Below are 15,551 nucleotides of genomic sequence, written 5' to 3' on the forward strand. Positions count from 1 at the left end.
GTGGTTTAACAAGACTGTTTAAATGCCCCTGGGAAGAGACGTGGAGATCCCAGTGGAATAAAAAGACAATATCAATTCCCGTTGGAAGAGTGGTGGAGGTCGTAGTGAAATAAAAATACAATATCAATGCCCGTCGGAACAGTGGTGAAGGTCGCAGTGGAATAAAAGACAATATCAATGACCATTGGAAGAGTGGTGGAGGTCCAAGTGGAATAAAAAGACAATTTCAATGACCCTTGGAAGAGACATGGAGGTCACAGTAGCTCAACAAGACGGTTTTAATGCCCCTTGGAAGAGACGTGGAGTTCACAGTGGTTTAACAAGACGGTTTTATGCCCCTTGGAAGAGACGTGGAGGTCCCAGTGGAATAAAAAGACAATATCAATGCCCCTTGGAAGAGTGGTGGAGGTTACAGTGGAATAAAAAAACAATATCAATGCCCTTTGGAAGAGTGGTGTAGGTCCCAGTGGAATAAAAAGACAATATCAATGACCCTTGGAAGAGTGTTGGAGGTCCCAGTGGAATAAAATGACAATATCAATGCCCCTTGGAAGAGTGGTGGAGGACACAGTAGAATAAAAAGACAATATCAATGACGTGGAGGTCACAGTAGCTTAACAAGACGGTTTTACTGCCCCTTGGAAGAGACGTGGAGGTCATAGTAGCTTAACAAGATGGTTTTAATGCCCCTTGGAAGAGACGTGGAGTTCACAGTGGTTTAACAAGACGGTTTTATGCCCCTTGGAAGAGACGTGGAGGTCCCAGTGGAATAAAAAGACAATATCAATGCCCCTTGGAAGAGTGGTGGAGGTTACAGTGGAATAAAAAGACAATATCAATGCCCCTTGGAAGAGTGGTGGAGATCGCAGTGGAATAAAAAGACAATATTAATGCCCCTTGGAAGAGTGGTGGAGGTCACAGTGGAAGAAAAAGACAATATCAATGCCCCTTGGAAGAGTGGTGGAGGTCCCAGTGGAATAAAAAGACAATATCAATGACCCTTGAAACAGACGTGGAGGTCACAGTAGCTTAACAAGATGATTTTAATGCCCCTTGGAAGAGATGTGGAGTTTAGAGTGGTTTAACAAGACGGTTTTAACGCCCCTTGGAAGAGACGTGGAGGTCACAGTAGCTTAACAATACGGTTTTTATGCCCCTTGGAAGAGACGTGGAGTTCAGAGTGGTTTAGCAAGACGGTTTTAATGCCCCTTGAAAGAGACGTGGAGGTCGCAGTGGAATAAAAAGACAATATCAATACCCCTTGGAAGAGTGGTGGAGGTTACAGTGGAATAAAAAGACAATATCAATGCCCCTTGGAAGAGTGGTGGAGGTCCCAGTGGAATAAAAAGACAATATCCATGCACCTTGGAAGAGTGGTGGATGTTACAGTGGAATAAAAAGACAATATCAATGCCGCTTGGAAGAATGGTGGAGGTCGCAGTGGAATAAAAAGACAATATCAATGCCCCTCGGAAGAGTGGTGGAGGTCGCAGTGGAATAACAAGACAATATCAATGCCCCTTGGAAGAGTGGTTGAGGTCCCAGTGGAATAAAAAGACAATATCAATGACCCTTGAAAGAGACATGGAGGTCGCAGCAGCTTAACAAGACGTTTTTAATGCCGCTTGGAAGAGACGTGGAGATCAGAGTAGTTTAACAGGACGATTTTAATGCCCCTTGGAAGAGACTTGGAGGTCACAGTAGCTTACCAAGACGGTTTTAATGCACCTTGGAAGAGACGTGGAGTTCAGAGTGGTTTAACAAGATGGTTTTAATGCCCCTTGGAAGAAACGTGGAGGTCCCAGTGGAATAAAAACACAATATCAATGCCCCTCTGAATAGTGGTGTAGGTCCCAGTGGAATAAAAAGACAATATCAATGCCCCTTGGAAGAGTGGTGAAGGTTACAGTGGAATAAAAAGACAATATCAATGCCCCTTGGAAGAGTGGTGGAGGTCGCACTGGTATAAAAAGACAATATCAATGCCCCTTGGAAGAGTGGTGGAGGTTGAAGAGGAATAAAAAGACAATATCAATGCCCCTTGGAAGAGTGGTGGAGGTCCCAGTGGAATATAGAGACAATATCAATGACCCTTGGAAGAGACGTTGAGGTTACAGTAGCTTAACAAGACGGTTTTAATGCCCCTTGGAATATACGTAGAGTTCAGAGTTGTTTAAAAAGACGGTATTATGCCCCTTGGAAGAGACGTGGAGGTCCCAGTGGAATAAAAAGACAATAGCAATGCCCCTTGGAAGAGTGGTGGAGGTCACAGTGGAATAAAAAGACAATATCAATTCCCCTTGGAAAAGTGGTGCAGGTCGCAGTGGAATAAAAAGACAATATTAATGCCCCTTGGAAGAGTTGTGGAGGTCACAGTGGATGAAAAAGACAAAATCAATGCCCCTTGGAAGAGTCGTGGAGGTCCCAGTGGAATAAAAAGACAATATCAATGCCCCTTGGAAGAGTGGTGGAGGTCGCAGTGGAATAAATAGACAATATCAATGCCCCTTGGTAGAGTGGTGGAGGTCGCAGTGGAATAAAAAAACAATATCAATGCCCCTTGGAAGAGTGGTGTAGGTCCCAGTGGAATAAAAAGACAATATCAATGACCCTTGGAAGAGTGTTGGAGGTCCCAGTGGAATAAAATGACAATATCAATGCCCCTTGGAAGAGTGGTGGAGGACACAGTAGAATAAAAAGACAATATCAATGACGTGGAGGTCACAGTAGCTTAACAAGACGGTTTTAATGCCCCTTGGAAGAGACGTGGAGGTCATAGTAGCTTAACAAGATGGTTTTAATGCCCCTTGGAAGAGACGTGGAGTTCAGAGTGGTTTAACAAGACTGTTTTAATGCCCCTTGGAAGAGTGGTGGAGGTCGCAGTGGAATAAAAAAACAATATCAATGCCCCTTGGTAGAGTGGTGGAGGTCGCAGTGGAATAAAAAGACAATATCAATGCCCCTTGGAAGAGTGGTGGAGGTTACAGTGGAATAAAAAGACAATATCAATGCCCCTTGGAAGAGTGGTGGAGGTCGCAGTGGAATAAAAAGACAATATCAATGCCCCTTAGAGGAGTAGTGGAGGTGACAGTGGAATAAAAAGACAATATCAATGACCCTTGGAAGAGACGTGGAGATCACAGCAGCTTAACAAGACGGTTTTAATGCCCCTTGCAAGAGACGTGGAGTTCAGAGTCGTTTAACAAGACTGTTTTATACCCCTTGGAAGAGACGTGAAGGCCCCAGAGGAATAAAAAGACAATATCAATGCCCCTTGGAAGAGTGGTGGAGGTCCAAGTGGAATAAAAAAACAATATCAATGCCACTTAGAAGAGTGGTGGAGGTTACAGTTGAATAAAAAAGACAATATCAATGCTCCTCGGAAGTGTGGTGGAGGTCGCAGTGGAATAAAAAGACAATATCAATGCCCCTTGGAAGAGTGGTGTAGGTCCCAGTGGAATAAAAAGACAATACCAATGACCCTTGGAAGAGTGGTGGAGGTGCCAATGGAATAAAAGGACCATATCAATGCCACTTTGAAGAATGGTGGAGGTTACAGTGGAATAAAAAGACAATATCAATGCCCCTTGGAAGAGTGGTGGAGGTTCCAGTGGAATAAAAAGACAATATCAATGCCCCTTGGAAGAGTGGTGGAGGTCACAGTGGAATAAAAAGACAATATCAATGCCCCTTGGAAGAGTGGTGGAAGTCCCAGTGGAATAAAAGACAATATCAATGACTCTTTGAAGAGTGGTGGAGTTGCCAGTGGAATAAAAAGACAATACAATGCCACTTGGAAGAGTGGTGGAGGTTACAGTGGAATAAAAGGCCAATATCAACGCCCCTTGGAAGAGTGGTGGAGGTCCCAGTGGAATAAAAAGACAAAATTAATGACCCTTGGAAGAGACTTGGAGGTCACAGTAGCTTAACAAGACAATTTTAATGCCCCTTGGAAGAGAAGTGGAGGTCCCAGTGGAAGAAAAAGACAATATCAATGCCCCTTGGAAGAGTGGTGGAGGTCCCAGTGGAATAAAAAGACAATATCAATGCCCCTAGGAAGAGTGGTGGAGATCGCAGTGGAATAAAAAGACAATATCAATGCCCCTTGGTAGAGTGGTGGAGGTCGCAGTGGAATAAAAAAACAATATCAATGCCCCTTGGAAGAGTGGTGTAGGTCCCAGTGGAATAAAAAGACAATATCAATGACCCTTGGAAGAGTGTTGGAGGTCCCAGTGGAATAAAATGACAATATCAATGTTCCTTGGAAGAGTGGTGGACGACACAGTAGAATAAAAAGACAATATCAATGACGTGGAGGTCACAGTAGCTTAACAAGACGGTTTTAATGCCCCTTGGAAGAGACGTGGAAGTCATAGTAGCTTAACAAGATGGTTTTAATGCCCCTTGGAAGAGACGTGGAGTTCAGAGTGGTTTAACAAGACTGTTTAAATGCCCCTGGGAAGAGACGTGGAGATCTCAGTGGAATAAAAAGACAATATCAATTCCCGTTGGAAGAGTGGTGGAGGTCGTAGTGAAATAAAAATACAATATCAATGCCCGTCGGAACAGTGGTGAAGGTCGCAGTGGAATAAAAGACAATATCAATGACCATTGGAAGAGTGGTGGAGGTCCAAGTGGAATAAAAAGACAATTTCAATGACCCTTGGAAGAGACATGGAGGTCACAGTAGCTCAACAAGACGGTTTTAATGCCCCTTGGAAGAGACGTGGAGTTCACAGTGGTTTAACAAGACGGTTTTATGCCCCTTGGAAGAGACGTGGAGGTCCCAGTGGAATAAAAAGACAATATCAATGCCCCTTGGAAGAGTGGTGGAGGTTACAGTGGAATAAAAAAACAATATCAATGCCCTTTGGAAGAGTGGTGTAGGTCCCAGTGGAATAAAAAGACAATATCAATGACCCTTGGAAGAGTGTTGGAGGTCCCAGTGGAATAAAATGACAATATCAATGCCCCTTGGAAGAGTGGTGGAGGACACAGTAGAATAAAAAGACAATATCAATGACGTGGAGGTCACAGTAGCTTAACAAGACGGTTTTACTGCCCCTTGGAAGAGACGTGGAGGTCATAGTAGCTTAACAAGATGGTTTTAATGCCCCTTGGAAGAGACGTGGAGTTCACAGTGGTTTAACAAGACGGTTTTATGCCCCTTGGAAGAGACGTGGAGGTCCCAGTGGAATAAAAAGACAATATCAATGCCCCTTGGAAGAGTGGTGGAGGTTACAGTGGAATAAAAAGACAATATCAATGCCCCTTGGAAGAGTGGTGGAGATCGCAGTGGAATAAAAAGACAATATTAATGCCCCTTGGAAGAGTGGTGGAGGTCACAGTGGAAGTAAAAGACAATATCAATGCCCCTTGGAAGAGTGGTGGAGGTCCCAGTGGAATAAAAAGACAATATCAATGACCCTTGAAACAGACGTGGAGGTCACAGTAGCTTAACAAGATGATTTTAATGCCCCTTGGAAGAGATGTGGAGTTTAGAGTGGTTTAACAAGACGGTTTTAACGCCCCTTGGAAGAGACGTGGAGGTCACAGTAGCTTAACAATACGGTTTTTATGCCCCTTGGAAGAGACGTGGAGTTCAGAGTGGTTTAGCAAGACGGTTTTAATGCCCCTTGAAAGAGACGTGGAGGTCGCAGTGGAATAAAAAGACAATATCAATACCCCTTGGAAGAGTGGTGGAGGTTACAGTGGAATAAAAAGACAATATCAATGCCCCTTGGAAGAGTGGTGGAGGTCCCAGTGGAATAAAAAGACAATATCCATGCACCTTGGAAGAGTGGTGGATGTTACAGTGGAATAAAAAGACAATATCAATGCCGCTTGGAAGAATGGTGGAGGTCGCAGTGGAATAAAAAGACAATATCAATGCCCCTCGGAAGAGTGGTGGAGGTCGCAGTGGAATAAAAAGACAATATCAATGCCCCTTGGAAGAGTGGTTGAGGTCCCAGTGGAATAAAAAGACAATATCAATGACCCTTGAAAGAGACATGGAGGTCGCAGCAGCTTAACAAGACGTTTTTAATGCCGCTTGGAAGAGACGTGGAGATCAGAGTAGTTTAACAGGACGGTTTTAATGCCCCTTGGAAGAGACTTGGAGGTCACAGTAGCTTACCAAGACGGTTTTAATGCACCTTGGAAGAGACGTGGAGTTCAGAGTGGTTTAACAAGATGGTTTTAATGCCCCTTGGAAGAAACGTGGAGGTCCCAGTGGAATAAAAAGACAATATCAATGCCCCTCTGAATAGTGGTGTAGGTCCCAGTGGAATAAAAAGACAATATCAATGCCCCTTGGAAGAGTGGTGAAGGTTACAGTGGAATAAAAAGACAATATCAATGCCCCTTGGAAGAGTGGTGGAGGTCGCACTGGTATAAAAAGACAATATCAATGCCCCTTGGAAGAGTGGTGGAGGTTGCAGAGGAATAAAAAGACAATATCAATGCCCCTTGGAAGAGTGGTGGAGGTCCCAGTGGAATATAGAGACAATATCAATGACCCTTGGAAGAGACGTTGAGGTTACAGTAGCTTAACAAGACGGTTTTAATGCCCCTTGGAATATACGTAGAGTTCAGAGTTGTTTAAAAAGACGGTATTATGCCCCTTGGAAGAGACGTGGAGGTCCCAGTGGAATAAAAAGACAAAATCAATGCCCCTTGGAAGAGTGGTGGAGGTCCCAGTGGAATAAAAAGACAATATCAATGCCCCTTGGAAGAGTGGTGAAGGTTACAGTGGAATAAAAAGACAATATCAATGCCCCTTGGAAGAGTGGTAGAGGTCGCAGTGTAATAAGAAGACAATATCAATGCCCCTTGGAAGAGTGGTGGAGGTCGCAGTGGAATAAAAAGACAATATCAATGGCCCTTGGAAGAGTGGTGGAGGTCGCAGTGGAATAAAAAGATAATATGAATGCCCCTTCGCAGGTCGCAGTGAAATACAAAAACAATATCAATGCCCCTTGGAAGAGTGGTGTAGGTCCCAGTGGATTAAAAAGACAATATCAATGACCCTTGGAAGAGTGGTGGAGGTCCCAGTGGAATAAAAAGACAATATCAATGCCCCTTGGAAGGATGGTGGAGGTTACAGTGGAATAAAAAGACAATATCAATGCCTCTTGGAAGAGTGGTGGAGGTCGGGTGGAATAAAAAGACAATATTAATTGCCCTTGGAAGAGTGGTGGAAGTCACAGTGGAAGAAAAAGACAATATCAATGCCCCTTGGAAGAGTGGTGGAGGTCCCAGTGGAATAAAAAGACAATATCAATGACCCTTGGAAGAGACGTGGAGGTCACAGTAGCTTAACAAGTTGATTTTAATGCCCCTTGGAAGAGATATGGAGTTTAGAGTGGTTTAAAAAGACGCTTTTAATGCCCCTTGGAAGAGACGTGGACGTCACAGTAGCTTAACAAGACGGTTTTTATGCTCCTTGGAAGAGACGTGGAGTTCAGAGCATTTTAGCAAGACGGTTTTAATGCCCCTTGGAAGAGAAGTGGAGGTCGAAGTGGAATAAAAAGACAATATCAATGCCCCTTGGAAGAGTGGTGGAGGTCCCAGTGGAATAAAAGACAATATCAATGACCCTTGGAAGAGTGGTGGAGGTCCCAGTGGAATAAAAAGACAATATCAATGCACCTTGGAAGAGTGGTGGATGTTACAGTGGAATAAAAAGACAATATCAATGCCCCTCGGAAGAGTGGTGGAGTTCGCAGTGGAATAAAAAGACAATATCAATGCCCCTTGGAAGAGGCGTGGAGGTCACAGTAGCTTAACAAGACGTTTTTAATGCCCCTTGGAAGAGATGTGGAATTCAGAGTAGTTTAACAGGACGGTTTTAATGCCCCTTGGAAGAAACTTGGCGGTCACAGTAGCTTACCAAGACGGTTTTAATGCACCTTGGAAGAGACGTGGAGTTCAGAGTGGTTTAACAAGATGGTTTAAATGCCCCTTGGAAGAGACGTAGAGGTCCCAGTAGAATAAAAAGACAATATCAATGCCCCTCTGAAGAGTGGTGGAGGTCCCAGTGGAATAAAAAGACAATATCAATGCCCCTTGGAAGAGTGGTGAAGGTTACAGTGGAATAAAAAGACAATAACAATGCCCCTTGGAAGATTGGTGGAGGTTGCAGTGGAATAAAAAGACAATATCAATGGCCCTTGGAAGAGTGGTGTAGATCCCAGTGGAATAAAAATACGATATCAATGACCGTTGGAAGAGTGGTGGAGCTCCCAGTGGAATAAAAAGACAATATCAATACCCCTTGGAAGAGTGGTGGAGGTTACAGTGGAATAAAAAGACAATATCAATGCCCCTTGGAAGAGTGGTGGAGGTCACAGTGGAATAAAAAAACAATATCAATGCCTCTTGGAAGAGTGGTGGAGGTTTCAGTGGAATAAAAAGACAATATCAATGCCCCTTGGAAGAGTGGTGGAGGTTACAGTGGAATAAAAAGACAATATCAATGCCCCTTGGAAGAGTGGTGGAGGTCGCAGTGGAATAAAAAGACAATATTAATGCCCCTTGGAAGAGTGGTGGAGGTCACAGTGGAAGAAAAAGACAATATCAATGCCCCTTGGAAGAGTGGTGGAGGTCCCAGTGGAATAAAAAGACAATATCAATGACCCTTGAAAGAGACGAGGAGTTCACAGTAGCTTAACAAGATGATTTTAATGCCCCTTGGAAGAGATGTGGAGTTTAGAGTGGTTTAACAAGACGGTTTTAATGCCCCTTGGAAGAGACGTGGAGGTCACAGTAGCTAAACAATACGGTTTTTATGCCCCTTGGAAGAGACGTGGAGTTCAGAGTGGTTTAGCAAGACGGTTTTAATGCCCCTTGGAAGAGACGTGGAGGTCGCAGTGGAATAAAAAGACAATATCAATGCCCCTTAGAAGAGTGGTGGAGGTCACAGTGGAATAAAAAGACAATATCAATGAACCTTGGAAGAAACGTGCAGTTCACAGAGGTTTAACAAGACATTTTTATGCCCCTTGGAAGAGAAGTGGAGGTCCCAGTGGAATAAAAAGACAATATCAATGCCCCTTGGTAGAGTGGTGGAGGTCCCAGTGGAATAAAAAGACAATATCAATGCCCCTTGGAAGAGTGGTGGAGGTAGCAGTGGAATAAAAAGACAATATCAATGCCCCTTCGCAGAGTGGTGGAGGTCGCAGTGAAATAAAAAAACAATATCAATGCCCCTTGGAAGAGTGGTGTAGGTCCCAGTGGATTAAAAAGACAATATCAATGACCCTTGGAAGAGTGGTGGAGGTCCCAGTGGAATAAAAAGACAATATCAATGCCCCTTGGAAGGGTGGTGGAGGTTACAGTGGAATAAAAAGACAATATCAATGCCTCTTGGAAGAGTGGTGGAGGTCGCAGTGGAATAAAAAGACAATATTAATGCCCCTTGGAAGAGTGGTGGATGTCACAGTGGAAGAAAAAGACAATATCAATGCCCCTTGGAAGAGTGGTGGGGGTCCCAGTGGAATAAAAAGACAATATCAATGACCCTTGGAAGAGACGTGGAGGTCACAGTAGCTTAACAAGTTGATTTTAATGCCCCTTGGAAGAGATATGGAGTTTAGAGTGGTTTAACAAGACGCTTTTAATGCCCCTTGGAAGAGACGTGGAGGTCACAGTAGCTTAACAAGACGGTTTTTGTGCCCCTTGGAAGAGACGTGGAGTTCAGAGTGGTTTAGCAAGACGGTTTTAATGCCCCTTGGAAGAGACGTGGAGATCGAAATGGAATAAAAAGACAATATCATTGCCCCTTGGAAGAGTGGTGGAGGTCTCAGTGGAGTAAAAAGACAATATCAATGCCCGTTGGAAGTGTGGTGTAGGTCCCAGTGGAATAAAAAGACAATATCAATGACCCTTGGAAGAGTGGTGGAGGTGCCAGTGGAATAAAAAGACCATATCAATGCCACTTGGAAGAGTGGTGGAGGTTACAGTGGAATAAAAAGACAATATCAATACCCCTTGGAAGAGTGGTGAAGGTCGCAGTGGAATAAAAAGACAATATCAATGCCCCTTAGAAGAGTGGTGGAGATCACAGTGGAATAAAAAGACAATATCCATGCCCTTTGGAAAAGACGTGGAGTTCAGAGTCGTTTAACAAGACGGCTTTATGCCCCTTGGAAGAGTGGTGGAGGTCCCAGTGGAATAAAAATACGATATCAATGACCGTTGGAAGAGTGGTGGAGCTCCCAGTGGAATAAAAAGAAAATATCAATGTCCCTTGGAAGAGTGGTGGAGGTTACAGTGGAATAAAAAGACAATATCAATGCCCCTTGGAAGAGTGGTGGAGGTCGCAGTGGAATAAAAAGACAATATCAATGCCCCTTAGAAGAGTGGTGGAGGTCACAGTGGAATAAAAAGACAAGATAAATGAACCTTGGAAGAGACGTGGAGGTCACAGTAGCTTAACAAGACGGTTTTAATGCCCCTTGGAAGAGACGTGGAGTTCAGAGTCGTTTAACAAGACGGTTTTATGCCACTTGGAAGAGACGTGGAGGTCCCAGTGGAATAAAAAGACAATATCAATGCCCCTTGGAAGAGTGGTGTAGGTCCCAGTGGAATAAAAATACGATATCAATGACCGTTGGAAGAGTGGTGGAGCTCCCAGTGGAATAAAAAGACAATATCAATACCCCTTGGAAGAGTGGTGGAGGTTACAGTGGAATAAAAAGACAATATCAATGCCCCTTGGAAGAGTGGTGGAGGTCACAGTGGAATAAAAAAACAATATCAATGCCTCTTGGAAGAGTGGTGGAGGTTTCAGTGGAATAAAAAGACAATATCAATGCCCCTTGGAAGAGTGGTGGAGGATACAGTGGAATAAAAAGACAATATCAATGCCCCTTGGAAGAGTGGTGGAGGTCGCAGTGGAATAAAAAGACAATATTAATGCCCCTTGGAAGAGTGGTGGAGGTCACAGTGGAAGAAAAAGACAATATCAATGCCCCTTGGAAGAGTGGTGGAGGTCCCAGTGGAATAAAAAGACAATATCAATGACCCTTGAAAGAGACGAGGAGGTCACAGTAGCTTAACAAGACGGTTTTAATGCCCCTTGGAAGAGACGTGGAGGTCACAGTAGCTAAACAATACGGGTTTTATGCCCCTTGGAAGAGACGTGGAGTTCAGAGTGGTTTAGCAAGACGGTTTTAATGCCCCTTGGAAGAGACGTGGAGGTCGCAGTGGAATAAAAAGACAATATCAATGCCCCTTAGAAGAGTGGTGGAGGTCACAGTGGAATAAAAAGACAATATCAATGAACCTTGGAAGAAACGTGGAGTTCAGAGAGGTTTAACAAGACATTTTTATGCCCCTTGGAAGAGAAGTGGAGGTCCCAGTGGAATAAAAAGACAATATCAATGCCCCTTGGTAGAGTGGTGGAGGTCCCAGTGGAATAAAAAGACAATATCAATGCCCCTTGGAAGAGTGGTGGAGGTAGCAGTGGAATAAAAAGACAATATCAATGCCCCTTCGCAGAGTGGTGGAGGTCGCAGTGAAATAAAAAAACAATATCAATGCCCCTTGGAAGAGTGGTGTAGGTCCCAGTGGATTAAAAAGACAATATCAATGACCCTTGGAAGAGTGGTGGAGGTCCCAGTGGAATAAAAAGACAATATCAATGCCCCTTGGAAGGGTGGTGGAGGTTACAGTGGAATAAAAAGACAATATCAATGCCTCTTGGAAGAGTGGTGGAGGTCGCAGTGGAATAAAAAGACAATATTAATGCCCCTTGGAAGAGTGGTGGATGTCACAGTGGAAGAAAAAGACAATATCAATGCCCCTTGGAAGAGTGGTGGGGGTCCCAGTGGAATAAAAAGACAATATCAATGACCCTTGGAAGAGACGTGGAGGTCACAGTAGCTTAACAAGTTGATTTTAATGCCCCTTGGAAGAGATATGGAGTTTAGAGTGGTTTAACAAGACGCTTTTAATGCCCCTTGGAAGAGACGTGGAGTTCAGAGTCGTTTAACAAGACGGTTTTATGCCCCTTGGAAGAGATGTGGAGGTCCCAGTGGAATAAAAAGACAATATCAATGCCCCTTGGAAGAGTGGTGGAGGTCCCAGTGGAATAAAAAGACAATATCAATGCCCCTTGGAAGAGTGGTGGAGGTTACAGTGGAATAAAAATACAATATCAATGCCCCTTGGAAAAGTGGTGTAGGTCGTAGTGGAATAAAAAGACAATATCATTGCCCCTTGGAAGAGTGGTGGAGGTCGCAGTGGAGTAAAAAGACAATATCAATGCCCCTTGGAAGTGTGGTGTAGGTCCCAGTGGAATAAAAATACAATATCAATGACCCTTGGAAGAGTGGTGGAGGTGGCAGTGGAATAAAAAGACCATATCAATGCCACTTGGAAGAGTGGTGGAGGTTACAGTGGAATAAAAAGACAATATCAATGAACCTTGCAAGAGTGGTGGAGGTTGCAGTGGAATAAAAAGACAATATCAATGCCCCTTAGAAGAGTGGTGGAGATCACAGTGGAATAAAAAGACAATATCAATGCCCCTTGGAAGAGACGTGGAGTTCAGACTCGTTTAACAAGACGGCTTTATGCCCCTTGGAAGAGATGTGGAGGTCCCAGGGGAATAAAAAGACAATATCAATGCCCCTTGGAAGAGTGGTGGAGGTCCCAGTGGAATAAAAAGACAATATCAATGCCCCTTGGAAGAGTGGTGAAGGTTACAGTGGAATAAAAAGACAATATCAATGCCCCTTGGAAGAGTGGTGGAGGTCGCAGTGGAATAAAAAGACAATATCAATGCCCCTTGGAAGAGTGGTGGAGGTCCCAGTGGAATAAAGAGACAATATCAATGACCCTTGGAAGAAACGTGGAGGTTACAGTAGCTTAACAAGACGATCTTAATGCCCCTTGGAAGATACGTGGAGTTCAGAGAGGTTTAACAAGATGGTATTATGCCCCTTGGAAGACACGTGGAGGGCCCAGTGGAATAAAAAGACAATATCAATGCCCCTTGGAAGAGTGGTGGAGGTTACAGTGGAATAAAAAGACAATATCAATGACCCTTGGAAGAGTGGTGGAGGTCCCAGTGGAATAAAAAGACAATATCAATGCCCCTTGGAAGGGTGGTGGAGGTTACAGTGGAATAAAAAGACAATATCAATGCCTCTTGGAAGAGTGGTGGAGGTCGCAGTGGAATAAAAAGACAATATTAATGCCCCTTGGAAGAGTGGTGGATGTTACAGTGGAAGAAAAAGACAATATCAATGCCCCTTGGAAGAGTGGTGGGGGTCCCAGTGGAATAAAAAGACAATATCAATGACCCTTGGAAGAGACGTGGAGGTCACAGTAGCTTAACAAGTTGATTTTAATGCCCCTTGGAAGAGATATGGAGTTTAGAGTGGTTTAACAAGACGCTTTTAATGCCCCTTGGAAGAGACGTGGAGTTCAGAGTCGTTTAACAAGACGGTTTTATGCCCCTTGGAAGAGATGTGGAGGTCCCAGTGGAATAAAAAGACAATATCAATGCCCCTTGGAAGAGTGGTGGAGGTCCCAGTGGAATAAAAAGACAATATCAATGCCCCTTGGAAGAGTGGTGGAGGTTACAGTGGAATAAAAATACAATATCAATGCCCCTTGGAAAAGTGGTGTAGGTCGTAGTGGAATAAAAAGACAATATCATTGCCCCTTGGAAGAGTGGTGGAGGTCGCAGTGGAGTAAAAAGACAATATCAATGCCCCTTGGAAGTGTGGTGTAGGTCCCAGTGGAATAAAAATACAATATCAATGACCCTTGGAAGAGTGGTGGAGGTGGCAGTGGAATAAAAAGACCATATCAATGCCACTTGGAAGAGTGGTGGAGGTTACAGTGGAAAAAAAAGACAATATCAATGCCCCTTGCAAGAGTGGTGGAGGTTGCAGTGGAATAAAAAGACAATATCAATGCCCCTTAGAAGAGTGGTGGAGATCACAGTGGAATAAAAAGACAATATCAATGCCCCTTGGAAGAGACGTGGAGTTCAGAGTCGTTTAACAAGACGGCTTTATGCCCCTTGGAAGAGATGTGGAGGTCCCAGGGGAATAAAAAGACAATATCAATGCCCCTTGGAAGAGTGGTGGAGGTCCCAGTGGAATAAAAAGACAATATCAATGCCCCTTGGAAGAGTGGTGAAGGTTACAGTGGAATAAAAAGACAATATCAATGCCCCTTGGAAGAGTGGTGGAGGTCGCAGTGGAATAAAAAGACAATATCAATGCCCCTTGGAAGAATGGTGGAGGTTGCAGTGGAATAAAAAGACAATATCAATGCCCCTTGGAAGAGTGGTGGAGGTCCCAGTGGAATAAAGAGACAATATCAATGACCCTTGGAAGAAACGTGGAGGTTACAGTAGCTTAACAAGACGATCTTAATGCCCCTTGGAAGATACGTGGAGTTCAGAGAGGTTTAACAAGATGGTATTATGCCCCTTGGAAGACACGTGGAGGGCCCAGTGGAATAAAAAGACAATATCAATGCCCCTTGGAAGAGTGGTGGAGGTTACAGTGGAATAAAAAGACAATATCAATGCCCCTTGGTAGAGTGGTAGAGGTCGCAGTGTAATAAGAACACAATATCAATGCCCCTTGGAAGAATGGTGGAGGTTGCAGTGGAATAAAAAGACAATATCAATGCCCATTGGAAGAGTGGTGGAGGTCCCAGTGGAATAAAGAGACAATATCAATGACCCTTGGAAGAGACGTGGAGGTTACAGTAGCTTAACAAGACGATCTTAATGCCCCTTGGAAGATACGTGGAGTTCAGAGTGGTTTAACAAGATGGTATTATGCCCCTTGGAAGAGACGTGGAGGTCCCAGTGGAATAAAAAGACAATATCAATGCCCCTTGGAAGAGTGGTGGAGGTTACAGTGGAATAAAAAGACAATATCAATGCCCCTTGGTAGAGTGGTAGAGGTCGCAGTGTAATAAGAAGACAATATCAATGCACCTTGGAAGAGTGGTGGAGGTCGCAGTGGAATAAAAAGACAATATCAATGCCCTTTGGAAGAGTGGTGTAGGTCCCAGTGGAATAAAAATACGATATCAATGACCCTTTGAAGAGTGGTGGAGGTCCCAGTGGAATAAAAAGACAATATCAATGCCCCTTGGAAGAGTGGTGGAGGTCGCAGTGGAATAAAAGACAATATCAATGCCCCTTGGAAGAGTGCTTTAGGTCCCATTGGAATAAAAATATGATATCAATGACCCTTGGAAGAGTGGCGGAGGTCCCAGTGGAATAAAAAGACAATATCAATGCCCCTTGGAAGAGTGGTGGAGGTTACAGTGGAATAAAAAGACAATATCAATGCCCCTTTGAAGAGTGGTGGAGGTCGCAGTGGAATAAAAAGACAATATCAATACCCCTTAGAAGAGTTGTGGAGGTCCCAGGGGAATAAAAAGACAATATCAATGCCCCTTGGAAGAGTGGTGGAGGTCCCAGTGGAATAAAAAGACAATATCATTGCCCCTTGGAAGAGTGGTGAAGGTTACAGTGGAATAAAAAGACAATATCAATGCCCCTTGGAAGA

This window comes from Phyllobates terribilis, unplaced genomic scaffold (genome assembly GCF_046119375.1).
Source record: "Phyllobates terribilis strain yellow unplaced genomic scaffold, ASM4611937v1 Scaffold_1__5_contigs__length_1240528914, whole genome shotgun sequence".
Taxonomy (NCBI): domain Eukaryota; kingdom Metazoa; phylum Chordata; class Amphibia; order Anura; family Dendrobatidae; genus Phyllobates; species Phyllobates terribilis.